Here is a 27979-nt window from a genome sequence, read left to right as displayed (position 1 = left end):
TTTAGAAAGTTCATATTCTCAGTGAGGTCGTACTTTCCCATCTATTGAAAATACGGTATTTTTGTGAAGCCCTGCAAAGTTGTAGGGGGTTTACAATGGAGAGTTGATGTCCACTAGAGTATAGAGTTTCAGTTTTGCAAGATGAAAAGAGTTTAGGAGATTGGTTGCACAATAGTGTGTGTGGGTGCACTTACTACCAAACTGTGGACTTAAAAATGGTTGAGATGGTAAATTTTATGTTATATATATTTTGCTACAATAAAAAACTTAAAAAAAGAAAAAAGATATGTTATTTTAGCCATAAGAAATCTTATTCTGATGGTTCATTCAAGCACAGATCTGTGGAAGTTAAAAAGGATACACAGGAACGAACAGCACATGACTCAGGAAGTTATCAAATAAGGAAATTATGTCTGTAATAAAGTTGCCTTGACAGGCAGCCCTTCCTACCACCTACTACCCCAAAAGACCAAACAAAAAACTGATGTAAAAGGCTGATGAACAAAAATTTAAAAAGGAACGACTTCATTAAAAAAAAAAAAAAAGAATACAAATAGAACACAGTTTAAAACTGTGCTAGTGAAACTTCTACTCTGTAAACCTGAGAAAATGACAGACTTGTATTAAAAATAAGTGTTATTTTTATATTTTTATTTATATGGGTAAAAAATGTTTCCTTTCCTCTTTTTCTTCCTTTCCCCTTCTTCCCTCCCTCCTTTTTCTTTCCTCCCTTCCTTTGTCAAAATACCCAGTCAAACTTGATTCTCTGAAAGATGCCCTATGCTTTGTTTTTGGCTTGGTTCTCTCAGGATTGTTAGCTAACTGATGTTAGGTAACTGATTGTTAGCTAACCGATGTTGCTAGCTGTGTGTATGTGTGCTTATAAATCTTTAATGCCAAAAAGTCAAACTACTGGGCTTATGGTTCACAGATGATTCCATGAGAAACTCAGCCTGCAGCTCTGGGGACTGAAACCAAGACATGTTAAATAAACTTTGGATAGAACAAGCATTGGGGAAGAAACTTCATCTGGATACACTTTACTGTGTTTAAGCAATAACTTCATAGAGAGTAAGGAAAATAAAAAAGGTGTGTGTGTGTGTGTGTGTGTGTGCATGTATGTATATTTAGGCCACTCGCAAATTCACATCAGCTTGTGCACTGAAGAAGTGATAAATAAATGCTAAGTGGCAATTCTCAGCATACTGGGGACACAGGCCCTTTTGAGAATATCATCAAAGATACATATACACCTCTAATATTGTGTATAATTGTAGGCAACCTGGGGACTTCTAGGAGTGAATCTGTATAGTATGTGAACCACTTGGACACCAAAATCATGAAGCTGAAAACTAAACTATCCCCAAATTTGTCTGATTTCCTACTCATGTTCCACTGAAAACTAAATTTAGGGTTAATGAATATTAGTATTTTTTGAGGTGATTGAAAAAAGGGCAGAAACAATATATTTATCTTCAACAGTAATCATAGGATACTAAAAATATAGGTGAGAAAAGCTATAAAATTGCAAATAATTAAAAATAATGTGTATATGTGTTCCATGGTTGTTTTTCCAGTATTTTCTTATTTCCTTAAAAATGGTGGTAAAAATAAAAGACCAGTTTTTAGGAGACAGACAAATTTTAATGATGCCAGAATAGAATTTGTACATTATGAAATTTGTGCAAGACTAATTCTTGCACAGTGTTTCATATGAAAAAATTAAAGAAAAATAAGCTTATTTCAAATACTAATTATGTTTGAGACCATCCTCTGTGATACTGATTAGTTTAATTAAAAGCACAAACATTGGCTATCCATTTCTTTTTTTTTTAATATGTTTATTCTTGAGAGAGAGAGGTAGAGAACAAGCAGGGGAGGGGCAGAGAGAGAGGGAAATAGAATCTCAAGTAGGCTCCACACCGTCAGCATGGAGCCCAATGCAGGGCTCAAGCTTACAAACCATGAGATCATGACCTGAGCCAAAGTCAAGTCGGACACTTAACCGACCAAGCCAACCAGGCGCCCCTAGCCAGCCATTTCTCATCGGAAAACGTCAAGTAATTGACACATTAAAAAATATGTAACAGTCCAGGATCTTCATTATATAGTGGGTAATGGAGTCAACTGTATTCTTTTAGCTTTTAGATTCTTTTTATTTTGAGAAGAAAACCAAAAATTCCTTTTGATATTTTTTAAAATGCCAAGATAACTATAAGACAGTTATATAGGAGTTTTGGAAGCTTATCAATTACAATTTTCTTCATAGACAAATTTAGTATTTTAAATTGGATTTGGATGACAAAGAAATACACGAAATCGTCAGATACGTATTTCAAAGTATCTATAAACTGATATGCTACTATCCTACTCTCACTTCCTTATCTAGTTTTTCACATTAATTTATTCCTTTCACAGATAGTATTGAGTTACAGTTTTATGTCAGGCACTATACCAAATGTTGGAGATACAGCGTTGACCAAAACAGATGTAGTCCTACTAATTAGTTAAGCTGTCGAGTGATACATGCTATGAAGGAGAAATGAATTGTATGACTGTGTTTAACCATCCTTAAAATGAGAATAAGAACACTGCAATAAGCTATTATCTGCTAACTCACAGTATCTATAAAACTAAACCAAATGTTTGGAATCTTTTTTTTCTTCTAGTGGGTGATAATGCATAATCATGCGTTTTCATTTGTCATGTTTGCTTCATGCTTGTACAGCCTGCAAAGTCAAAGCCTTTAAATGGGTTGTGATCAAATTCATCTCATGGAAGAAGGTGTGTCATTGTATTTTTTTTTAGTAAAAGTGGTTGCTTAATCATTATCAATATAAGAGCAGGATGAATTGAAAAATGATGCCCATTTACCACTAACTTTAACTTTCCTGAAGAGAAGAAGGTGACAGACCTAAAATGGTCAACTGTTCTTTCTCCTTACAATTTTCAAAAGAAACAATTTTGGTTTTCCATATGACCTTAGCAATACCATGAGACTTAGAAAAGTGAATTCAGTTTGAGATGTTGCTTATACAATGGTAAACTTCAGGAACTGTGCAAGGTGATATATCAGAGTCATTATCCCAGAGAGGAAAAAATAAGTAACAAATAGATTAGGAAAAAAGTGGGAAGCTAGCTAACCATAGAGGCTTTCATTGTTTATTTTGTGATTGTTCCATATTTTATGACCATAGTTACTTTAAAAACGTCGTGATTATCAAAACTTGTTGACATTTTGTAATGAGAATGTGAACACCTTGGTGCTGGGAATGTTATTTCCCCAAGGGCAGTACACTCTGCTGCCTCTTGATCTCCAATTCTCTTTGACCGACATCCTATGGTTAGTGCCTCACTGGTGCACTTTGATGATTTTACCCAGTTCATTCTCAGGTCCTCTGGTTATATCTTATAAACAGTGTGACTCATGACTAAAATGGATGTATTCTGGCCCAAATACTCTGAACTGCTAATAATTTTCAAGCAGAAAGATCTTCAATCACAACCTAAAAGGTCTATATCTACTTAGTATAGCTTTTAAAGAGTCCCAATTGAGCATCATAGACAACTTCATGCCTTCCTTTAACACTGATTTTCAAGCAGTGACAATATCCACTACTAGCTGAAGAACTACTTGAAGCATTCCAAGGTTTTTATCACTTTCTGGCACCAAATCTTATATGTCTCAAGGAGTGGAAAGCCCTTTGGCAGAAGAGCTGCTTCTACCTGTGAAGCTTTGTTCTGATTTCTTGAGAGGAAGATTGATTTAATTATTAATATTGACTAAGTCAGTGGTGAGCCTTTTGGTTTTTGGTTAGGTCACAGTGTGCACAGTGTTTGGTCCCAGTACCCTTGACAGTGCTCTGATGGGATGCTAGAGGAAGAGATTAAGTAGAAACATTTGGCTGTTGTTTTGGGAAGGATAGGAAGGCATGACATACTTTAGTGCAAGGTAATCAAACACAAACTACCTTCTAGAAATTTTATTGTGGAAGTTGATATTTCACTTTATTATTCAGTTATAAAAATTGAAAGGTAAGTAGCTGAAATAACAGTTTTGGATTTAATATATCATGAGTAGTTTACTTACCATACAACTGGAGGCTGTTATCACGAAACATAATCATAAAATATAGCTCCTCTTCTATGGTGACATAAACCTGAAAACTTAATTATTTCCTCCCCAAAATTGGCAATTTAAAGCACCCTAAAATGCCACTGCACTGTGAAATATTAAGCAGATGACATTTACAGATATTGTGACAATTAGATATAAAGTACTAAATACTATATGCAGTACTTCATATATGTTCTGCTTTGTAAATGCATTTGATAGGAAGTAGGTGTGTACATCTATGTAAATCATTCACTCATCCATTCACCTATTCTGTCCCCGGCATCTTTCTGTCAAGTTATTTTTAAGAAACACTGGTGCCTATGCCTAGTCCCAGGCAATTTAAATTAGAAATGAATAGCAACTGTATTTGTACATTTTAAAATCTCTTAGTGTGTTTCTAATATACAACTAGATTTGAAAACCATGTTTTTTAGTAGGAAGGAAGGTAAGACCTCATTTCTTACTTTAGTGAAGAAAACAATAACAAATGATGAAATTTTAAAGTACTGATAAGCACTAGAAAGGAAAATAAAGCAGGATAAGAAGAGAGGGGATGGCAACATGTGGAATTATTATAGAACAGTAGTCAAGGAATGAACACCTCTTAGATGTGGTGACATTTGAACAGAAGGTCGAATGATGGAAAGGCGCATGAACTATGTGCAGGTGTAGGAAAACGGCTCAAGTAAAGACCCTAAGGTAGGAATGACCATCGGTATGGCTTGTTTGAGGCAGAGCAGGAAGACCTATGTGGATGGAATGTAGAAGGAAGGAGGGAGGGGAAGATAGATGAGAGAGAGAGATTGAGAGAGAGAGAGAGAAAGAGTGTGAGTGGGGCAGGGACAGAGAGAGAGGGAGACACAGAATCCGAAGCAGGCTCCAGGTTGAGCTGTCAGCACAGAGCCTGATGCAGGGCTCAAACTCACGAACCGTGAGATCATGACCTGAGCCGAAGTCAGACGCCTAACCCACTGAGCCACCCAGGTGCCCCGAGGCACATTTCTTTTAGGAAGATGTACATGTCATTTATGTTCAATAAAATTTTTTCTTAATTCCAAGGGACCTTGAACAATACCTAGTTTCCATCATGATTGCCTACCTTTCCAAATTTAATTATATTTCCTTCTTAATGACAAAATGTTTTTTATGAATAAAGATATGTGTGTGTGTGTGTGTGTGTGTGTATATATATACACATATATATAGAGAGAGAGAGTGTGTGAGTCAGCTCAACTTTAAAAAACAAAAATTACTTCATGGCTTCTTTATGAACCTACATTTATAAGCTCATAACTACTTGTATGTCAGATCCTTCTGCATTTCAGTCAAGAATTTAGTTGTAATAATTGACTCATTTTCTGGAAATAAAATTGGTAATTATGAAACCATCTTTATCTCCTTATTTTTCTGAGAGGATTAGGAATAAAACTCTGCAGATATTCCATGAGAAAGTGCTTTCTTGATGAATGAAATAAGGAATCATGTTATGATATACTTTGGGAGCTTCCACGTACATAATAATAAATTAAAAACATGAGAAATACCACAGTAAAACCATTGTTTAAATCTATTTATCCAACTGTTTTCCAAACGTATTTGACTTATTTGACTATAGAACCTTTTTGTGTGTGTGTGTGTATGTGTGTGTGTGTGTGTGTGTGTGTGTGTGTGTGTGTGTGAGAGAGAGAGAGAGAGAGAGAGAGAGAGAAACTTCATATTTCATAGAACTAGTGTTTCTCAGAATTCATTTTGAGAAACACTGTTCCACATAAGTAGCTGACTTTTATTTTTGCAAGTGTTATTATTGATGTTGCTTTACTCACCTGCCCATGTTTATAAACAAAACACAACAGAGGAAGACTTACAATTCTTTTTGACACTGAACAGATGTGAAGTTTATTCCCTTATTAGTGCCCGCAGGACTTACAAATAAACCTGCTAATCGTTTGTTGCTTGTTCTTCTAAAGTCTTAAATTTAATTCATAGATAACTTCAGGCTTTTCACAAAAAGAGTAGCTGCAGTTCTCCTAGCCATGTGCCAAGATATTAAATGGTTGTATTTCTTTCATAAGCCCCTGAGCATTAAAGAGCATGGATTTCTTCTCTTTATTTCTTCCTCTATTTTCTGAATTAGAAGTCTGATAGGTAATACTGGCCAAGAGAGTAGAATATTCTTTGCAAAGCAGCTTTTCCCATCAAATATATAAAACTTGAAGCATGTGGAGAACTATTACCAGTTACTTCTAACCAGTTAAAGTGAATAGAATACAGAAAAGGAAACCCAGGCCTAATGGGAGGTGGGTTCTGTCTAATAATGATTTTAAAAACATGGACTGTAAAGAAAGGTGACAATATAGCTGTCTAAACTATTGGAAAGCCCTTCTCACTCTTAATTTCCCAGGAGCTTTGGAAATACTACATTTTGAAAAATATCCGCTTCCTAATTCTCCATATCTTTTGTACTAGTTTCATTAAAATCGTTGTTTTCTTCTAGAAAACATTGCTTTTGTCAGTTTGTAAGAATTCAGAATTACATCATTTAATTGCCTTTGGTGTGTTCAAGTGTTCGTTTTATACCTTTGATATACCAATACTACGGGAAGGGAAGTTGCCTCAGCTGTAGGTCAGATAGTTGAGTTCCACTGGGTAGACAGAAGCCTAGTGTCCAAGGTTACCTTAGACTACCCCTAGTACTGGTATACCCAATACCTTTGGCATACCAATTATACCTTTTATACCAATTATAGTATGTCTCCATGTGTGACATTTCTAGTCTGTAAAAGATACTCCGTGTGGATTTGTAGGCGCTGTGCAATAACTTTGTGGTCACTTGGGGAATGGAGTCCGGTGGACAGGAATTATCAAAGCAATGGATATACATCAAGGGATGGTTGACCTAGAGTTGAGTTTAGGATGTTGGCAGGGACTGAATTATGGAGGAGTATATCCTGAAAATTCCAAGGAAGGAAGCACTGAAGGATGGCTAACAGGCGGGTGGCAGAATCAAGATTAGCATTTCTGAGCTACTGCTGCCAGAGGGTAGAACAAGGACTGGGAGAGACCGTGTAAGGAAGGAGAGTTAGTCTGCTTGCCCAGGGCAAGGGTAATTCGTGTCTGGCAGTAGACTAGAGAAGATGGAATAGGTTCTAGAGCTCTTTTAAAAGGAAAAGGCACGAGATGTGTTGACAGGGGATAGAGAGTTGAGTAGAGGAAAGAAATGTGATGTAACTTGAAAAGTCATTAGCATTTTCCTAGGTCAGAAATTTGGAAGTGGAGCGGCTTTGGCAGTCATGAAGATAAGGACTTATTTAGACATGTCTACTTTGTGACACTTTTGGGTGCTGACCAGTGGCAATGGTCTTGCCAGTCCTACCTCACGTGCTTATGTTATATTGAATTTTAGAGATTGTGTCCAATGACATATCAAATCTAATATTGCAATTTTTCCAAAGGTATATCAGAATCTTCAATTTACATGCAGTGGGCTTAGTGGTAGTATATGCTGTCACTACTGTATCATCTGTCCCATTTAGAACCAGCTGAGCTCTCTCTGTTGTTGCTGAGGAGAATCATTTACTATAGTTAAATAAGTAAATGCTTGCTTCCTATCCAATCATCCTGCTCACAGTGTTCAACTAATAGGAAGCTCTTTGACAATTCAGTGCTTGCAAATCCCAGGGAAAGCCTTTGTTGATCTTCCGAGTGAGGGTTCAAGTTTCTGTTACATGGAGGGGGCCATGGTCACACTGAGACCACTTCCTGATCCCCAGGATTACCCAGGTTACTTACTGGGACAGAAATGTCTGTGGAGAGAATTCACAGTGGACAGTAAAGATTTTACATTCCAAGCAGCACGTTCAGAGTACCAGGCTCATTGTACTATGCCCTCAGCATTGGCATTTGTGTTCCAAAGAAGCCCAACTGATCTGAATGTCCTATCTCCAGGAAGTAGAAAAGAGAGATCACATATTTTTATTTGTTGTAGTAGCAAATGGACAATGGTTTTACCTTTTTATGTCATGATAAATTTTCATTTGTATACCCAGCTAAATAGAGTACAAAATCCTTGAAGGTAGAGAATCTTGTTCATTGTGGTATCACTACTGTCTAGACATATCCCTGACATTCGTTATATATTGGTTACATGAATGGATATTAGTTACTGGAACAATATTGCCAGTTATTCTCTTAGCATTTGTCCAAGTCTGTGTGGATTGGCTAGGGTGGATAGAGGAGAGGGCAGGTGCAGGGAAGTTGCCTCAGCTATAGGGCAGATAGTTGAGTTCCACTGGGTAGACAGAAGCCTAGTGTCCAAGGTTACCTTAGACTACCCCTAGGCACTTCTGAGGAAATATATTAGCTCCAGGATTCAGGATGCAGCAACAGGAAGCTTTAGCTCGTGGGTATGGCATAGCATGGAGAGGCAGATGGCATTTAATATGGAGACACCTGGGGCTTTCACAGGTGTTCTTTTGCAGTCCTGGTCTGCCCATGCCAGTGAGTGGGATTTATTGGTCAAGTTTTTGTTCTGGAGGGAAAGTATAACAAAAGTGAGATATTATCGTGGGAACTCAGAAACAGGCACCAATATAGTAATGGCTAAAGCCCACAGGAGAGTTCCACAATTAGGAACGTGAGCATCTGCATCCTTCTATCAGAATAGGTGGCTTGAGGAGGGAGGAGGTTAACAGTTCTGGGTCATTTCAGCCAGCAAGAAGAGTGATAGAGATCACTGAATGAAAAATGGAAAAGCCTAGGTGCCCTGGCTGTAGGATGGGTGGGTATGTGAAGCCTGAGAATAAGGATGTGGTGATGCTCCATGGGTGCGCTTGTAACTATGAGTCCTCTGCCTCCTTTCTCCTTCTCAGTGTTCCTTCCCTTCCCTTCCCTCCCCTCCCCTCCCCTCCCCTCCCCTCCCCTCCCCTCCCCTCCCCTCCCCTCCCCTCCCCTTCCCTCCCCTCCCCTCCCCTCCCCTCCCCTCCCCTCCCCTCCCCTCCCCTCCCCTTCCCTTCCCTATCCTAACCTATCCTTTCCCTTACTCCTTTCTACAGCATATCCTTCCCTCTTTTCTCTTTCAACGCTCCCTTTCCCTTTTTCTTCCAGCTATAGGGTATGATTTTGTAAGTATGATAAAAATTCTGTACCTAATATTTTATAATCCAGGAAAAGAAAATCTAATATATAACTGAGAATAATCTAGGAAAAATGGCTGGACTTTCTTTGTGTTGAGGGATCCATAGAATTGAAAAGAATGCATTTTTTCTGCTCTATTGATAGAGTCTATGAATACATTTTTTAATTTAGCCTTGAGTTAAAAAAAACACACAAAGTGTTTTAAGCACAACAAAGAAGATAAAGAAGCTGTAGATAAATTATGTTTGCTTTATTGTTCTTGTGAAGAAAGAGAAAAATCATACCACAGGTTTGTTTGTTTGTTTGTTTTTGTTTTTGAATTAGCTGTAGGAGAACAGATGTCGACAAATGAAGACCATATTTTCTTTTTTGGAGATGTCTACGAATGAAGACCATATTTTCTTGTTTAGAGAGTATGCTTTTTTCAGTGACTTGAGATCCCTAACAAATTTGTGTGACCTTTTTTTTTCTTTTTCCATTGGATTAGTATGATTTTTCAGAGTGTACTAATTTGATAAACTAAAAATATTATTTTTACAATGTTGTATATGATGTTTTGTTCATTTGTGGTTTTAAAACTGGTGCCCTAGGTGGATATTGAGACCAGACAGAAGAGATGATGTTAGATTCTTTGGAGGCAAGGAAAAAGACTCACTCGGGTTACCTCAGTAAGGTTGAGTAATGAAGAAGACAGGAATCCTGTGTACATGTCTGAACCCAGGGACCCAGGGAACGCAGGGAAAATGGACTGCTATTCAGAAATAGGAAATAAACAGGGCAGCTCTGATCCATTCCTTCTTGCCCCCTATTTGACAGAGTTGATTCTCTGCCATTGGCAAGATGTAGCTCCCTACTGTCTTTGCTTATCTGCTGCTACCAACATTCTCTCTTTCTACGTACTATTTCTTTACCTTCTTCTGACTCAGTTTCTGGTCACCCATCATCATTATTCTTCATGACTTCTACTGCAGTTATCATCTATAAAGCATCTTCTATAAAGCATCTTCTCCCTAGGTGTCTTGTTTTCTGCTCCAGTTACAAATAGTCTGATTGTCTTCCACGTCAACATTCAGAATGTGGAGCATGTTCTTGGTCAGGGTAATCCACTGTTGCTTTGTTTAGGTGGAGCTTTGGCACGAGGTCCCCACTTTAGCCTTAGATGATCTAGTCTTAGCTCAGGTGCTGAGTCTAGTCTCCTCAAAGGGAAAGGGTTATGCTGAGTGCCTTGAGGTAGATTTTCCCTCCAGCAGGAGGCTGAGGGCAGGACTGTTATAGATGGGATTTATAGGCATGGCAGGCATTTGGAGAGCAATAGATGGTTAGTTTGAGTGTAGTGAGAAATTACTTTGGCACAAGGAGTGTAGCAATTGGAGGACACCCCCCGCTGCTCATAGTTGACTTCTGTGTATTTTTGCCTTGATAAACAATGGATGAATGAGAAATAATTGTTCCTCACTTGGTTTCCTTTGGATCTCATTGTATATTTTATTTGTCACTTCCCTCATTTTTTCCCCCACAAATTTTCCTCTCAATTTAATTTTTGTTTACTACTTTTTGGGTTATTTTAAACTATAGGTGGGATTTGAAACTACATAAACAAGGAGTTAAACTTACTTTGATAAAGGTGACATCTATAAGTTTGTAAGGCTCTTTCAGTTTTAAAAAGTGATAAAGATTGCATCCCAGAGTATCTTGTTGTCTCGAGTATGTTAATTCTCTGCAAAATCCTCCTGAGTAGGTACTCAAAAGACTACACAGGTAACACTGGTAAAAAAGCAGAATTAGAGATTCTAAAATGTGAGACATGTTGTCTTTAAATTTATGTGCTTTTAAAAGTAGGTGCTGCTTCTATTTAACTGTGAGTGTATGTATGTCTGTTTTATTATCGTTGTTTTTGCTCGTTTGTTTGATTTTAGCCAAGGTAGAGCTTGATGACCTATTAAGATTTTTCTCTCTTCCAGCCCTCCTTTGCCTTTTTTCCACCAACTCCTTCCCGAGTACCTATTGAGCATTTACTCTGTACCAGGCACAAAGAAAGTGATGAATTTTTGTCTAATTCAGATATACAGTAGGCCTGTGATTGCTGTGCTTATAATTCAGCTGGCAAGATGTAAGTAGGTTGAATAGGACAGTTTCCTTGATTAGGCAGCAATTTTCATTGGTGTACAAGCATCTGATATATTTTTCAGACTTCACACTGTGTCTGTTTTCTTCTGGAGTAGGTTTTCTTGGCAGGTACTAATAGAAAAAAATAAACTTCATTATTTCATTTGGCAGTGAGAAATCCATTGCTTAGAATAGTTTTCTCACATGAGCTTGCTTCAGCCATAATGGGTGAGAGTTTTTCTTAAACAGTGTTATCAATAGACACAGTTTGGAAAAAAAAAGGTGAAAATAGTACACGGGATGATGTTGGCATGCAAACTAGAGGGTTATCCTCTAGGGGTGAAAAGGAAATATAAAGAGTCAGAATTCCTTTGTTGTGGTCTTGTCTCTGATGCTTCTAATTCCTCTCTCAATATTGATTTTCTTTTTGGTAAAAGAAGGGTCCTAGTATGGGATGGGGTTGTTTTGAAAATAAGATGCCATTATAATAGTGGACACATTTTGCAAAGTTCAGAGAAAGTTACAGATTTATCGTCATCAGCACTGAACTAGTTTGACTAGATTACTTAGACATTATTATTATTATTATTATTATTATTATTTAGACAGTAAGCTAAGATGCAAGTGCTTAATAATAGGATGACATCTATTTTAGCATTGATAACAGCAAGGTATAGTTCGTACACCTGCCTGATTCCTCTGCTAGATTAGAAGCTTTGTTACTTCTTCTGCGTCCCCAGTGTGCAGCACTGAGCGGGCATTCGGTAATGTTCATTGGATGAGTAAAGCTGGACAGAGAAGAGGAAGGAGCATATTCACAATACCACAATCTGTTTATTATAAACTAGCAAAGTAGTTTTCAGTTATATTTTAGAGAAAGAGGTAAGTCTATCACACAGGTAGCTAGGTCATTGTTTCCCTTTGCCTCATCGAGGTTGGAAGGTGCTTTTGTTCTTTTCATTTCACTTTTTTTTCCTTTTTTTCTTTTTTTTTTGGCTGAAAATGGTTATATCACAACAGAGAGAATGTGCTCTTGGTAATATGATCTTCAGTAACTCTATGGAATAAAGTCTCCATTGTCTGAAAATGTACTGTACTGATTCTAATGTTTCTATTTTAACTGTTTTCATGCATAGCAAAGAGGTAAACTCTAGTTTGCCTAGTGTTACCTAGTCGTGAGTTTTCCAGAGGAGAGACCTGCTGTGGCTAACATTAGTGCTTTCCACTTAATAGATTCAGAGCATTTTGAAACCTGCTTTTTTGATCATTTACTTCTTTTAACTACTCAGAGCTTGGAAATTAGATCTACTTCGTATTACATGATCTTCTTTCTTCTATGGCTCCGTGTTGAATTCTTTAAAAAAAAATTTTTTTTAACATTTATTCATTTTTGAGAGACAGAGAGTGAGTGGGGAGGGGCAGAGAGAGAGGGAGACACAGAATCTGAAGCAGGCTTCAAGCTCTGAGCTGTCAGTACAGAGCCCAGCACAGAGCCCTACAAGTGGTTCCGACTCATGAACTGTGAGATCCAAAGTCAGATGCTTAACCCACTGAGCCACCCAGGCACCTGGGCTCAGTGTTGAGTTCTTATGAAACAACTTTGCAGAAACTTTATTTGCAAGTGTGGACTCTGACATCACTTGTTGGAAAAGGGGAATTTGGTTGTAACATTTACCTTTTTTTTTTTTTTTTTTTTTTTTTAGCACAAGTTATAACTTCTCCTGGAATGCATCTTTTTTGGCTAGTAACATGATCTCGTATTTGTATAGTACTTTAAACTTTTGAAAGTGCTTTTCTAGGTAACTCCTTTGAAAATACCCCCAGGAGAGAGGAAGCCTATGTATTATTAGCATCATGTTTCAAGTACTCTGTAGGTTACTTTGACCTGACTTACATATAAAATATTTGTCAAAAGAAATTAGACTTGACCTAATTATGATGGCATTTCTACACTTTTTATTATTCTGATAAATCTGTGAAGAAAGAAAAGGCTTGTTGTCTGTATGCTAAACCATATCATTGGGTTCTGGAACTTTGGGAGATTAGCCTCAAAGGAAGTGATTGCAATCTTCTTTGCTCACAGATCGGAAATTCTTCATTTATCACAGAGTAATTGAAGAATACATGAAAAATTAGAGATCTCTTTGATGTTTTCTCAAGATAGAAATAACTCCCTACTGATGAGGAAAATGTGTAAGACAGGAGGGTGAAGAGGTAGACGTTCATAGGTTGGGTAAATATAATGCTTGTTCATTTTAAGTACTTTATATATTCATTTTATAGCATAAACTGTATCCTGTAAGGTTGGGGAAAGGATGATTCAAATATATATTTATAGTCTATGACCTCTTTCTTCAATGATTATTGAAATCTCTTTAGATGGGACTGAAGTCTAAAAGAGTAGGGGAGAGGAGAATGGAGAAGAAAATTCTAGGGAAGATCCGGTACCTTTGAGGAATAATGATTATTCATATGGCATATTACGTTTGAACCTATTTAAGAAAAAAGGAAAGTGGTTGTTTTTTTTGTTTTTTCTTTTTTTTTTTTTTTACAAAGGAACAGTGAAGAAAAATGAGCTTTAGTAAACTAAACTTTATAGCTGACATATATTTGGGGAGAATTTCTTGGTGCCTTATGATATGTGCATTGAATCTTCAAACATAAATTGCAAAATTTTTTTTAAATGTTTTTTTTATTTTTGAGAGAGAGCAAGCCAGCACTAGGTGGGGAAGGGGTGGAGAGAGGGAGACACAGAATCAAAAGCAGACTCCAGGCTCTGAGCTGTCAGCACAGAGCCCGATGTGGCACTCAAACCTGTGGACCACAAAATCATGACCTGAGCCGAAGTTGGATGCTTAACCAACTGAGCCACCCAGGCACCCGGAAACATAAATTGTGAAATTTAAACCCAGGAATCTGATATAACCTTATTAAATCTCTTATAAAATACAGTTGGGTTTATTTTTCCAACTTTGTAAACACTGATAGCTCATCTTTATTTTTAATAGGCCATTCAGATATTACATAGTAGATATCAGATACTCATCAGATAGTGAAAAGCTTATGTTACAGGTCCAGGTGTCCATAAATAATTGCCCTAGAAACTTCTATGACCAGTTAGTAAGGCACAAGAGATTTACTTAGTTGTTGTCTTTGTGAGAAGCTCCAAAGAAATAAGAAAGTGCCTTATTAGAGTAGAATCAGACAAGAATAATTCTGGTCAGCTGCTAATAAGGTCTTTATTTGCTTTCATGTAAAATGTAACATTGATTCATCAGGAATGAAGAAATATTATTTATCCTGTGTAATGTTTTAAATTAATAAATGCTCTACATCACCTATTGCATATCAGACTTATAAAGTTGTTCATATGTATCCTGAATCTGTTTGTTTACCAGTTGTATAAACCGATCACATTTATGCTGTCTTCAGTAGAAGTTAAGATGTGATTAATATGATGCTCCAGTCAAAATTTAATGAAAGGCTATAGGATTTCATTTTTTAAGAAAACACAAACATTTTAAAGTATATGATTTCTGCCCTCCTAATTCTTAAAAATCATCTCAATCTACATGTTTTTTCAGCCTCTAACAATAGTAGATGTCTTCAAAATACCAAAAGAGTAGCTGAATAACAATTTTGTAGAAAATTTTATTTTTTTCCAGTGTAGATTTCAGTTATCTGACCTATTATTATTTCATACCGTGAGCTTAATTTAGAGAAAGTCACATAAAAATTCAATAAAATGTATATTATACATTAGTAAATAGCATATATTGGAGAGTGATCATTTGGTTGAACTTGAGAGAAAACCAATAATAATTCAGTGAAAACAAAATATATACCTGTTATAATTTAAAGTTGTAGAGTGATGCTTCAGGCAAGGCTGAATCTAGGCACTCAGATATTTATTTCTCTCTCATAGTTGTTTTCCACTGAGTTGCATTCATTTTAAGGTATAAAAGCTGAGGACAAAATAGCAATCAGGCTTTCAATCCTCAAATTAAGTAACTCAAGTGGAAAGGGATTACTTCTTTCTAAATGGTTTTAAAAACAGGTGCTGACTTAATTTTCCTTGTTTTAACATAGTGCACATTTCCATTCCTGAATAATTAGACTCATAATTATGACTAGGGGCATGGAACTCTCAGTGGCCAGGCTTAGAACTAGCTCTAGAGTCACCCTCAGTCAAACATAACTACCAGGAAAAAAGAGAAGTGTAGGTCTGCAGAGAAAACCCAGGGTGCCATTAGGAGAATGTGTTTTATTTTGTTTTGTTTTGTTTTGTTTTGTCTTGTTTTGTTTTTCAAGGGGAGGTGGTGGCAGGAAACCACAATGTATGTATATACTAAATTAAATGAAGAATGAAATGTATACTGCTTTGTGAAAATACTGTTATGAGCAAATGAACAGCAGTTTAAAATGGCACACTAATATTTCATCGTAGAGCAAAATTCATTGTAGATCACTGCAAAATCTTGATACTGAAATGTTTGATTGCTGAAGAAAGGCCTTGAAACACAATCAACATATGAAAGACTTGTGATGATAGGATATCAAAGACAATTTCCTCATCTGTAAAATAGTAATTGTTTAGTTAACAGTAAATACATGTATATACTTTTTAAATGCTGAATTATATTGAAACAGAAGGTTTTCCAGATTTTATTGAATAGTGTTTGTATAATTTAAGTTAATTACATCCAATTATGGTGATACTGCAATTAATTTAGAGTAGAGACAGGATGAATGAAACTCTCCTCCCCACCCCCCCCCACCTAAACTGTGGGAAATTGGAACACTGAATTACAGCTCACCGAAATTTGCCTTTAAATACAAGACATACTTCATAGATATTAACATGAAAAAATTAAACTCCACGGGACTGGAAAAATTAAACTAATGACTTTTTATGTAATCCAAGTTAATGAATGTTTTCTGCCCCAATTTTTCATTAAGGAAATCAACCACAGTTTCTTGGTTTCCTTCATTTGAACAGCCTCTATTGTGTGGCTACTTAGAAAAATGCTTAATAAGAGCTTTTATTGAATAGGTGCTCTATTTCCACCAACACTGAAATATACTTACATAGTTTTACAGCTTTTTTTTTTTTAGTAATAAAAGGTTTTTCAAAAATTAAGAATTGCTTTTAGCATAGGTGTTTTATAAATATTTTCTTCAGTTACTTGGATATGTTTTAATATATTAAAATACCACAGGAAAGAATAGTGACTCATAATTTTGTTTTCTGAGTTAAAAGAAGGAAGGAAGAAGAGTGCAGAGAAAGTAAGATGGAAGAAAGGAGGGAAGAAAGAAGGACAGAAGGAAGGAGCTTAAAATATGGAGAATAGGGGAGCCTGGGTGGCACAGCTAAGTGTCTGACTTGTTCTCAGCTCTGGTCATGATCTTGCGGTTTGTGAGTTCGAGCCCCACATCAGGCTCTGTGCTGATGGCATCGAGCCTGTTTGGGATCCTGTCTCTCCTTCTCTCTGCCTCTACCCCACTTGTGATCTCTCTTTCTCTCTGTCAAAATAAGAAAACTTTAAAAATTAAAAGTAAATAAATAAAATATGGAGAATATTTGGAAAAAATTCCATTCTTAGAGAACTTGGTGCTGAAATTCATATTTGCAGTGTTTTAGAAATAACCCTAGTATTAGAACTAAATAAGATAATTAAAAATTTGAAATGAATTAAATCTGTAAAATGTATTAGACAAATATAACAATTAATTAAATAAAATTCTTTGATTCCTTTGATAATGATTACCTGCTTTGATGCTTTTGTATCAGTTCATAGCTAAGGTCTTAATGTAAGGAGCTAGCCATTTACTAGGTAAAATATGTAGCTGACATTAAGTGAAGCTGAAAACCAACCTTTCCCTTTAAGGGAATAAAAAGTTGTGAGGTCCTAAGACATATATTGTTATAAAAATCTCAAAAAACCTCATCAAAATATAAAAATAAAAACACACAAAAAAGAAGATACAAATTATAGAATAAATATTTAATAAGTTAAACACATAAAAGTTGTACTTCACTTATAGTTAAAGAACTATACATTTTAGAAAAAGAAATTTTTGATAATCAAATTGTCAAAAGAGAAAGAAAAAATCATCGCTGGCAAAGATGGTTGAAATTAGCAATATCATCTGCTATTGGTGGAAGTCTGTGTTGGTACATCTTTCTAGAAAACAACTTGGTGATATGTATGAAAATGCCTGAAAAGTCAAATACTTTTTGAACTAATAATTTCACTTTTAGGAAGTCATAATGAAGCAATAATTTGAGATGAATACACATATTTATGTACAAAGGTATGTATCGCAGTTTTATTTGTAATATCAAAGAACAGAATTTCTAAACAGTTCAGCAAAAGTAATAATAATTATTGTGAATTACTAAGTCCTATTTTTATGTGCCAGACATATGATTACTGCTGTGTATGCAATATCTCATTTATTTCTATCTAAGTTCCTGTGAAGTATAGTTCGTGTTTATTCATTAATTTCCCCACCACTGTGTTTGTATTAGACCAGATTTCCTTGGTGTAACTCACCTTCATCATGTGGAGTAGTCATGTGATTTAGGAGAATTGACCATATGTGTATCTTCAGGAATGCACTCTGGTTGGCCTAAGCTAATCAGTGATTCTACACCCCCGTAATTGGTTACAGATGTACATGTCACTAATTGGCCCAAACCGAGTAAATCCCAGAACTTTTGATTACTGATTGAGAGAGAGTAACTTTCTCTCTTGTTTTTGATCCGGCTTCCTTGCTCTTCTTTTTTCCTCATTCATTCAAACATTGCTCAGATTTCTATCCCTTTCCCAAGTCAAGTTTATTTTATTCTTGGAATTCCCATTACATTAAAAAAAAAAAAAACTTTCTCTCCTGATTTGAATTTCACTCCATCTGTCATACATCATTCATTAACTCAAGTCATGATTTTTTATTTATTATTTTTTTTAATTTTAGAGAGAGGGTGAGAGTACCAGCTGGGGAGGAGGCAGAGGGAGGGAGGGGGAGAGAGAGAGAGAGAGAGAGAGAGAGAGAGAGAGAGAGAGAGAGAGAGAATCTTAAGCAGGCTCCAAGCTCAGTACAAAGTTCAACATGGGGCTCCATCCCAAAACCCTGGTGAGATCATGACCTGAGCCAAAATCAAGAGTTGGACACTTAACCCAGCTGAGTCACCCAGGCACCCCAAGTCATGAATTTTTAACCTGTGACCCGTTGTCACTGTTTTGGATCCATCTTGCTTCTTGGGCTGTGTTTTTTCCATAAAAGGTTCTTAATATTTGAGAGGTCAGAGTTTGTGAAGAGTTAATGTTAAAAAGGAGCAAAGGCTCTACCTTAACTTATTTAGACTGAAAAATATAATAACCAAAAGTTTCATAGAAACTTGATGTGGGTGTTCCACTCATTTCACCAGAAAGGGTGAATGACTTGATAATTGTTCTCCTACTTCTTCTAATTAGGAAAATGTCCTGCTGATGACAGCTTCAAAGCACCTCTAAATGTTTTATGTCAAATGCAGAGGAAAGAACTAGGTTGAATTTGTTTTTAAATTGGCAAATTTGAAATTGTTATTAATTCTGAAATAGTTTGTCATGTGTCATCTTCTGTCACTTTTTTCGTTCCATAATGAGAGCTGAGGATAGGGGAACTTAAAATGCACATGCAACAATAACAGGTGATGTGAATTCGTGGTCCAGACTGACATCTCTGAGAATAGGAAAGTCCAGGATCAGAGTTATCTTGGTCTTGCTGTTTCTACATAAATTAAACCTCAAGCACCATTCCAGTTTTCATCTTACAAATATGATTGCCTGGAGTCTGTTTCTGTTTTGCATTACCACTTAACAAATATATATAGATTTCTTTTTTTTTTCTTAAATTTTTAAAAAAGTGTTTATTTTTAAGAGAAGGAGAGAGAGCTCGAGCAGGGGAAGGGGGGGGACGGGAAGAGAGAGAGGGGGACTGAGGATCCAAAGTGGGCTCGTTGCTGACAGTAGAGAGCCTGATGTGGGGCTCAAATTCACAAACCCCGAGATCATGACCTGAGCTGAAGTCCGACATTTAACTGACTGAGCCACCCAGACGCGTCAGTATACATAGATTTCTAAGAAGGAATTTATTTGTCTCACCTTTTTCTCTTTCATGGTCTCCTGAGAGCCAGATTTTGTCATATGATCTTCCTAAAATACATATCTTCTTGCACCACTTCCCTGTTTTATCATAGTTCTACTATCATCTTTAGGGTAAAATCCAAATTTTACAACATGCCATTCAAAAGTCTTCCTGATATGGCCTTACTTTACTGCTAAAATTTCTTATAAAACAAGTCTATGAGCATTCCATTTTCAAGTCATATATACCTAACCACTTGCCTATCCTTGAAGGTGGCATGTTCTTTCTTATTCCTGTGCCTTTGCTTATGATGTTCCCCCTGCCAACTGTGGCTTTTCCATCTTCTTCACTGGACAGCTTCTAAACTGAAGGTTCACAGATTCCATCTTTTTTTAGGAGGACTTTCCCAAACATTCTCTATGTTTCTTTAGCACTTGACCTTGCCATTAATGTAGTTCTTATCAATTGACAAATGCAAAGGAGGATGTGGACTTATTTTCTTCTCCCTAGTGATTGAGAGAACTGGGTATTTAGTAGGTGCTCAATGAATATTTGTTTAATGAACTAATTTTTTAGCTTTACATTCTTTGGAGCACAGGGGTATGGTTATGATTATATATATATATGCCACTGCCTCAGTGAAAAGACTGGTATAAACAAGAAATGATTGCCTCAAGCCACTATGACAGTAATCCCAAGTCACCATGTTTGTACCCTTTGCCTGGGGCATTAGAGTGAAAACAGTTGTGAAGACATCATTAAGAAAAGATTCTAAGACATTCGGACTAAGATGCTAAGGCATGCTAAGTCCTTTGGACTTTCTCCAGAGGGTGATGTTGCCAGATTACTTGTTAGATTGATCATGGTTGACTGCTGGTGGGTTGGTGCGGATATGCACTGGGGGAAGAAACAAAATGGAGTCTTTCATATTAAGTAGAATTGAAATTATTCTGATTTAGCTTCCTGATGATGGGTAAAGAAAATAAGAGTGATTAAAAATGCCAGATTTCTGGCTTGAACAATTAAAATAAAAGTTGTAGTATTTACTTAATTAAAAATCACAGGACAAAGAAAAAAGGAAGTCAGAGGCCAAAGGCTCATTTTGTATATTTTGAATTTAGATGCCCAAAGAAGATAAAGATGAATATCCAGGAAAACTCTTTTTTTTTTTTTTTTGCAACATTTTGCAAATTATTTTGAGATATTGCTAAATTCTTGGGGCTAGCTGTAAAAAGAAAAATAAGTAGCCAAATGATTTTGAAACAGTTTTAAGAGCATGATAATGCTGGTTTCTATTTCATTTAATGACAAGTAGAAATATGTGTTAGACTGACTTGTTTTATTGTGTAGGGAATATTTAAAGATACCATGTTGTATTAAAAATTGAAGCATCTAGTCATATTGCAATGTTAACAATGTTAGTTTCTTAAATTAATACTGTTGGGAAAAATGAAGGTTCTGGTGAAGAAATGGTTTGCTTCACTTAATTTCATATACATCCTCATATTTCATGACACTATGCAATAAATGGTAGCAAAACAATATAAAATTGAGTGTATTATGTTCATACTAAAATTTTAAGAATCATTCAAATTAGAAACAAGATTTTGTATTTTAAAATAAAAATATGTTCAAAAGAACAACTCGTAAGTACATCTCATTTTTTTGCAAGGATATTTTTAAATGCTCTTTATCTGCACAAGTTTAATCACATCAGACATAGAACAATAGATCCACTTCAGAATATATGTCATTTTCTTGCAAGAAGACAGATAAAAGTAGACACAAGTTCATTCTTGTTTTTTGATGTGGATATTTTAGTGCTCTTTTTCATTCTGTCACATTGCATAAAATATTCTAGGCTGAAAACATTTCCGCAGTAAGACTAGATTTCAGTCAATCTTAGAAAGAAATACAAGCTGTGGGGCTGTTAAATTGAATTAACCGTTTTAAGGAAAATGTTTACTTTGTATAATATTTTGGAATGGGATTTTTTTGAGCCATCTGGTTACTTATGTTATCTTGGGTGATTTCTTTCTTACTTATTTTCATAAGGCCAATATTTGCTCAAAATAAATAAATTATGATTATACTCCAAAAGAACTAATTTTGTGTCCCCTTTTCTTCCTTCCCAAGACAAAAAAGAAAAATGATCTAGTCAGTCGCTTTGGAAATCATGACATAGTTTCATGGTTAACTTTTAGTCGTGTCATGTGTGAATTCTAAAGCTGGAGGTCGATAATGGATCCTTTACATTTTGAGGAAAGAGTAAATGAATTGTATCCTGCATATACCCTAAGATTCAGTAAATGCTTTGAGAATACCATATGGTTTAATAAATAATAGCATCATTGGATAGATACTTTTTTTCCACTAATACTATGGACTATGTGTATATGGCCTTAAAATATACCATGCTCATATTTTAATTCAAATTGCACAATTGTTGTCTTTTGTGGTAGGTGTTGTTGACGATCTGTCTATAATCCCATTCCTTTAGCATCTCCCAAACAAACTTATTTACTTGAATTATTACCTCAGAGTTTGCCTCCAGGGCTACCTAAATTAAGATCCTTTCTTTGTTTCTAAAGTTATATTAGAAAATGAAAAGGAATGGAGTCAACAAATAGAATTCTAAATAAAATTGTAGTTAAGAGGAAAAAAGATAGTGTTGAGAATATTCACATGGCTTAGATACAGAGAGGCAGAAATAAAGTGTTTGAGATGTGTCTTTAGCCTATAATTTGAAAAAGTCAAAAAAACAGATTTGGCTTTACATGGTCTGTATCAAAGTTACGGGGGAAGCAGTACAAAAGAGTGAGATACGTTTTTGTATTTTTGCTAAAACAAAACAAAAAACAGTTGTTTTAGCAAGAAGAGATCCTATATTGTGAATATTTTTGCTAGTATTTGAATTTATATCGGAGGTATATTTGTTGACCAAATTAAGGGAAGACATAATTTCTGTTGCATCTGGAGAGACTTTTCCTTTCATTTGTTGGAATAAAAATGTAAAAATTTAAATCAGCTGCTGTCTGTTCTAGTTGAGTATGAGAATGAATAGGATAAGTTACCTAAAATCTTCTCCATGGCAGTTGAAGTGGAATGAAAGTTAAAATAGATCAGTGGTTTCTAAAATTCTGTTTCAACTTCTTAATCAGGGACAGAGTGTGCTCTTGGTTAATCTAATTAGCTGATAAGCGAAGGCCATAGCTGGAGCTAGCTGTGCAGCCTGAGGGAGGAAGGCTATATTGTCAACCTACCATCACTGTGCTTTGATAGTAACATATTCATGAGTTAAAACACTTAACCTATTATCTAGCAATTTGGGCATTTGATCTTATCCAGCAATCTGTTACTCTACCTTTAAAAAAAAAAATGTCCACTTTACCATTGTTATTTTTTTTAAGTTTATTTATTTATTTTGAAAGAGAGATTGAGAGAGAGAGAGAGAGAGAGAGAGAGAGAGAGAGAGTGCTCACGCGCACACACACATGAACGGGGGAAGGGCAGAGAGAGAGGGGAAGAGAGAATCCCAAGCAGGCTCCACACAGTCAGCTGGGAGCCCGATGTGGGGCTTGAACTCACAAATCATGAGATCAAGACCTTAGCCAAAATCAAGAATTGGTTGCCTAACTGACTGAGCCACCCAGGCAACCCCCATTTTTTTGTTTTTGTTTTTGTTTTTAGGTAAATTTCTTGAACTTCCACAAGAAACATACTTAGAATTTTAGAATATGTATTATAACATCTAAATTAAAACACATATAAATATAATTATTGATTAAATCTACTAAGTCCAATTTTAATTTTATTTTTAGTCATATGTGATTCCATATGATATACATAGGAGAGAAAGTGACTGAAGAACTCAGATGGCAACTATATGATTGAAACTATTCAAAGTCAAACAGCTGCATATTCTTTCAACTATATCCGAGCGTACTCAGGTAAGAATAAGTGATTGTTTATATACTTAACACCATGTCAAAAAAAGATTCGAAACTATAAAAAGTGTTTTTATTTTGTGCCTAAATTGAAAAAGATAGTTTTATTACAGAAAGTGGTAAAATACATAAGCAAAATAAAAGTAAAAACACAAATGAGCCTGTTTTTATAAAAGTAACTTCTGTTATCATTTTGTTCTAGATCATTTAATTCTTTGTGTCGGTTTTTCCCTTTAAACAAAGTGGGGATAATATATATATTCTTTGTTGAATTTCTTTATTATTTTTATAACAAACCTATTTTGTTATGAAAATATGAATGTTCCACATTTTTTGTATCTGTTAATAAAAACAAATGATTTTAAAGTATTTTTTAGATTGTGTTTATTATCAGATGGTATCTTTATAGATAGATTGATATGTTTATCACTCATTTTGCATTAGTAGAGTTACGAAAATTAGCATCACTAGCTCAGTGACTCTAATATATATATTTTTAAATATATTTTTTAAAGTTTATTTATTTTGAGAGAGAGAGAGTAGGGGAGGGGCAGAGAGAGAGGGAGACAGAGGATCTCAAGCAGGCTCTGTGCTTGTCAGTGCAGGGCCCAATGCAGGGCTTGAGCTCATGAACTGTGAGATCATGACCTGAACCGAAATCAAGTGTGGGATGCTTAGCCGACTGAGCCACCCAGGTGCCCAAAGGCTATAATATTTTAAAGGCTTTTTATTATTTCTGAACTTACCTCCAGAAGGTAGTAATGAGTTACAGTTTTCAATAGCAATTTTTGAAAATGTTTGTTGATCCATGACTTAAAATATTTTCATTCTAAGAAATTCCCTAACTAAACTTAGCTTGTGTTGAAGAAAAAATTCAAAATTAAGTCAATATTCTAAGTTTTTCTTTTAAGCAGTAGTATCCTCTACTCACATATACTCAGCCAATATATCCTTTAGATAACTAATCCCAAAAGAAAATTGAATGTTATATATGTATAATTTTTCTACACTGTCTAAAAATACAATCTTTAGAAATTATAACAAATATATTTTATTCAATTAGTTATTTATTGAAAATTTATTGTACTAAGCACTGTGAATATTTTATTATTATTGATGGCAGTGGTGATGGTAGCCATTCAGGACAGGAAGGTATAGAATATTTCTTGCCTCTTTTATTTTTAATAAAATGTGGCAAGATAAGAAGCATATTTCGGTTCCTTAGGTACAAGTAGGATGTGCTAAGTGCCAAGAACACTTCACAAATGAGAGACCAGTTGAATTGTGCTTTTTAGAGGAGGTAGAACTTTGGTGGGAGAACATTTAAATGGAGGGCCAAGTTGGAGCCAAGATACGCAGCTGAGAAAGAATGGGGGATATTCAGGAAATAGGAAAGATAAGGTAGATATAGCAGAGTGATGGGAAATATGTTCTGTGTTTTGATTTCTATACTTAGGAATTTATATGTCATCATTATATGATGAGGGAACAATTGCATGGGAATGAGATGGTCCATGTAGTCCTTTAAGAAGCTTAATCTAGAAAGGATATGTATGTCTGACTAATGAAGGGAGAGCAAACCCAAAGGAAGGGAGAATGATTCGTAGACTTTTCCTTTCATTTTCATCAGCATTTGTTAAACACTTGCTATTTGCCAGGCACTTGAGGAACTTGAAGAACTGTAGAAAAAAAGGTGAAGACATAATCTTCATTCCTGAGGAGCTAATCCTGTAGGGGATGAGACACACATGACCAGCAAATGAATATAATACACCACGATAGTGTAACAGTTGAATCACATTTTAATTAATTAATTAATTAATTAATTAATTAATTTTTATTTTAAGAGAGAGTGAGAGCAAGAGTGGGGGAAGATGAGCAGAGAGAGAGAGAGAGAGAGAGGGAGAGACTCTTAAGGAGGCTCTACACTCAGCACAGAGCCTGACATGGGGCTTCATCTCAAGACCCTGGGATCATGATCTGAGCCGAAATTGAGTCAGACATTCAACCAACTGTATCACTTAGGATCCCCTGAATTACATTTTTAAACAGACTAGCTGGTAGCTAACTATGTTGAGATGCAGGTACTAGGTTATCAACTGGTAAGGTTTTCCCAAAGATATCAAGTCTGAGCAAGGTTACCCACGAAGAATCAATGTTTCTAAACGTTCCAGGATTCAAACAAGAAGCAATGGAAATTTTATCTAGGGCAAGAGTAGTATATAAAATAAAAGGCAGTGGTATGAATGCTGGGAGATTCAAGGGAGGGTCTTTTATGTTAGGCAAGTGGAGCATGTTATGGCATTAACAGAAATAAGGAAACTATGGCAAAAGTGAGATTTTTGTGTTGGTAAAATTCTAAGTTTGGTTTTGATTTTGAATGCCAAGGATTTTTCTGTCCTCCTGTCTCACTGTGTTTTGCTTATAGCTTTCATTGTAATTCCTTATATAATTGAGTATTCATGTTTTAATTATTAAAAGTAATTTGAGTTTCCTTAAAATGAAAGTACAAGGACAATAAGAATAAAAACCAGGTACACCAAGCAAAACATGAAATATGAAATAAAGATTCATAACCACTGTGTGTATAATTTAGGTTTAGCCTTTCCAGCAGCAGCAGAAGTGGATATATGTTCGTGCCCTAAAAGCTTAGATAAATTTATTATAGGAGTCTTAGTGTAATGGAAAGTGTCCTTACCACTTAGAGGTGCCTTAAATTTTGCATTGAAAATTTGAAAGTTGAAAGGAAGGGAATTCTGTTAATTTATACTTACAGGTAGGTCAGTTTGTGGAAGTTAAGAATTCAGTTTCTCCAGGAAGTCTGCTTGGACTTTTGGAACCTGGATGAGATCCTTCTTCTATGTGCTATGTCCTCTTAACCCAGTTTACATTCTTCTGTCATACCATGCACTGTGGTCTTGTCTGTCATTCCCTGAGACTATAAGATTCCTGAGGATTGGTTCGTCCTTTATCATTACAGATACAGACTTAGATCTAAATAAAACCCATCACAATGTTTGTTTTATAGAGGATACTTTATAAATATTTCTTAAATGCTAAAATGAATCATTTCCATGGCTTGTCTTAATTATTGTTGACCCAGCTTAGACATTTTTGTGAGCTCCGTATTAGTTTTCTATTGCTGTATGATAGATCACATCAAAACTTAGCAGCTTAAAACAGTGCTTATGTGTTGTCTCAGAGTTTATGGACACAGTTTAGCTGGCACCTCTGGCTCCAGGTAGCTCATCATGTTGTAGTTGTGCTATCAAGCTGGAGCTACAGTCATTTCAGAGTTCATCTGGGGCTGAAGAGTCCACTTCCAGACTCAGCTGCCTCATCATATGGAAGCTAGTTTTTCCTGGGACAAGCAACACAAGAGAAAGCAAAAGTGAGCATGACTATGGAAACAACGTTCCTTTACAACCAAAGCTAGGAAGTATCATCCCATGTGTAGTGAGTTGAGTGATGGCCCCCAAAAACATGTGTTCAAGTCCTAACCTGTGGTACTTGTGAATGTGACATTATTTGGAAAGATTCTTTGAAGATGTAATTAAACTAAGGATCTTGAGTACAAACATCCTGGATTAACTAGATGAATCCTAAATCTAAGGACATGTGTTCTTATGAGAGAACTCTGTGAAGACAGAGTTCTCGACTGGTATGATGCAAACACAAGTCAAGGACCACCTGGAGCTGCCAGAAACTGGAAGAGGCAAGGAACAATATCTTCCCTATGGGCCTTTAGAGGAAGTGTAGCCTTTCTGACACCTTGATTTCAGTTCTGGCCTCCAAAACTCTGACAGAATCCATTTCTGTTGTTTCATGCCATCCAGTTTGTGGTAATTTGTCATGGCAGCCACAGGAAACTAATATACTACCACTTCTGCAGTTTTCTGTATTTTGGAAGTGAGTCATAGGTCCAGCCCGCATTCAGGGGCAGGGGATCACAAAAGGACATCAACACCAGGAGACAGAGATTATTGGAAGCCATCTTAGAAGCTGCCTATTCCATCAGATTTCTAGATACTTCCATTTGTTTGGTGTATCTATGTAGATGGACCCAACATAACAGGTTATAACAGATTATAATCGTCTCATATTCTTAACAAGAATCTGACTGACTTTTTTTTCTTTTTGTAGTTTCTACCTCTCCAGTTAGAACTACTATTCATCTGGAGAGTCAAATTGGAAAACTTAGAGTCAATTTGAATTCCTTCTTTATTTGTTAATACCCAGGACTTGTCAATGATTGATTAACCAGTCTTTTTCATTCTGTTCCTTAAATTTTTCTCACTTATCTCTTTCTTTGCAATCTCTCTTCTACTGATTACAGGCTTCTATTATTTCTTCGAAACCAGCAGAATAACTGCTAAGCAGTCAAACTGTTTCTGAGCTTTTCCCCTGCAAACCTTTCCTGCAAAGAGGCTTTTGAAAACCCAAATGGGATTATGCCGTTTTCTTCCTTTATGTAACATTCTCAGGGAATAGGACACCCTTGTGATCTGGATCTTGGTTTTATAAAATTCAAGCTTCACTTTAATCA

General features: G+C 35.8%; 1 protein-coding gene across 6 annotated transcripts in view; it reads left to right on the top strand.

Moving 5' to 3' along the window:
* GULP1 (GULP PTB domain containing engulfment adaptor 1) overlaps positions 1 to 27979 on the top strand; it is a 268550-nt gene that overhangs the window by 64876 nt on the left and 175695 nt on the right. For 4 of the 6 annotated variants that reach the window (XM_047872970.1, XM_047872971.1, XM_047872975.1 and 1 more), the window contains exon 2: positions 23308 to 23436. The exons of the other annotated variants lie outside the window; for them this stretch is intronic. The gene's annotated coding sequence lies outside the window, so the exon portion shown is untranslated. The remainder of the gene's footprint in view (positions 1 to 23307; positions 23437 to 27979) is intronic. 6 annotated transcript variants of the gene reach the window in all.

This window comes from Prionailurus viverrinus, chromosome C1 (assembly GCF_022837055.1).
Source record: "Prionailurus viverrinus isolate Anna chromosome C1, UM_Priviv_1.0, whole genome shotgun sequence".
NCBI lineage: Eukaryota > Metazoa > Chordata > Mammalia > Carnivora > Felidae > Prionailurus > Prionailurus viverrinus.
This window is presented reverse-complemented; position numbering and strand designations above follow the sequence as displayed.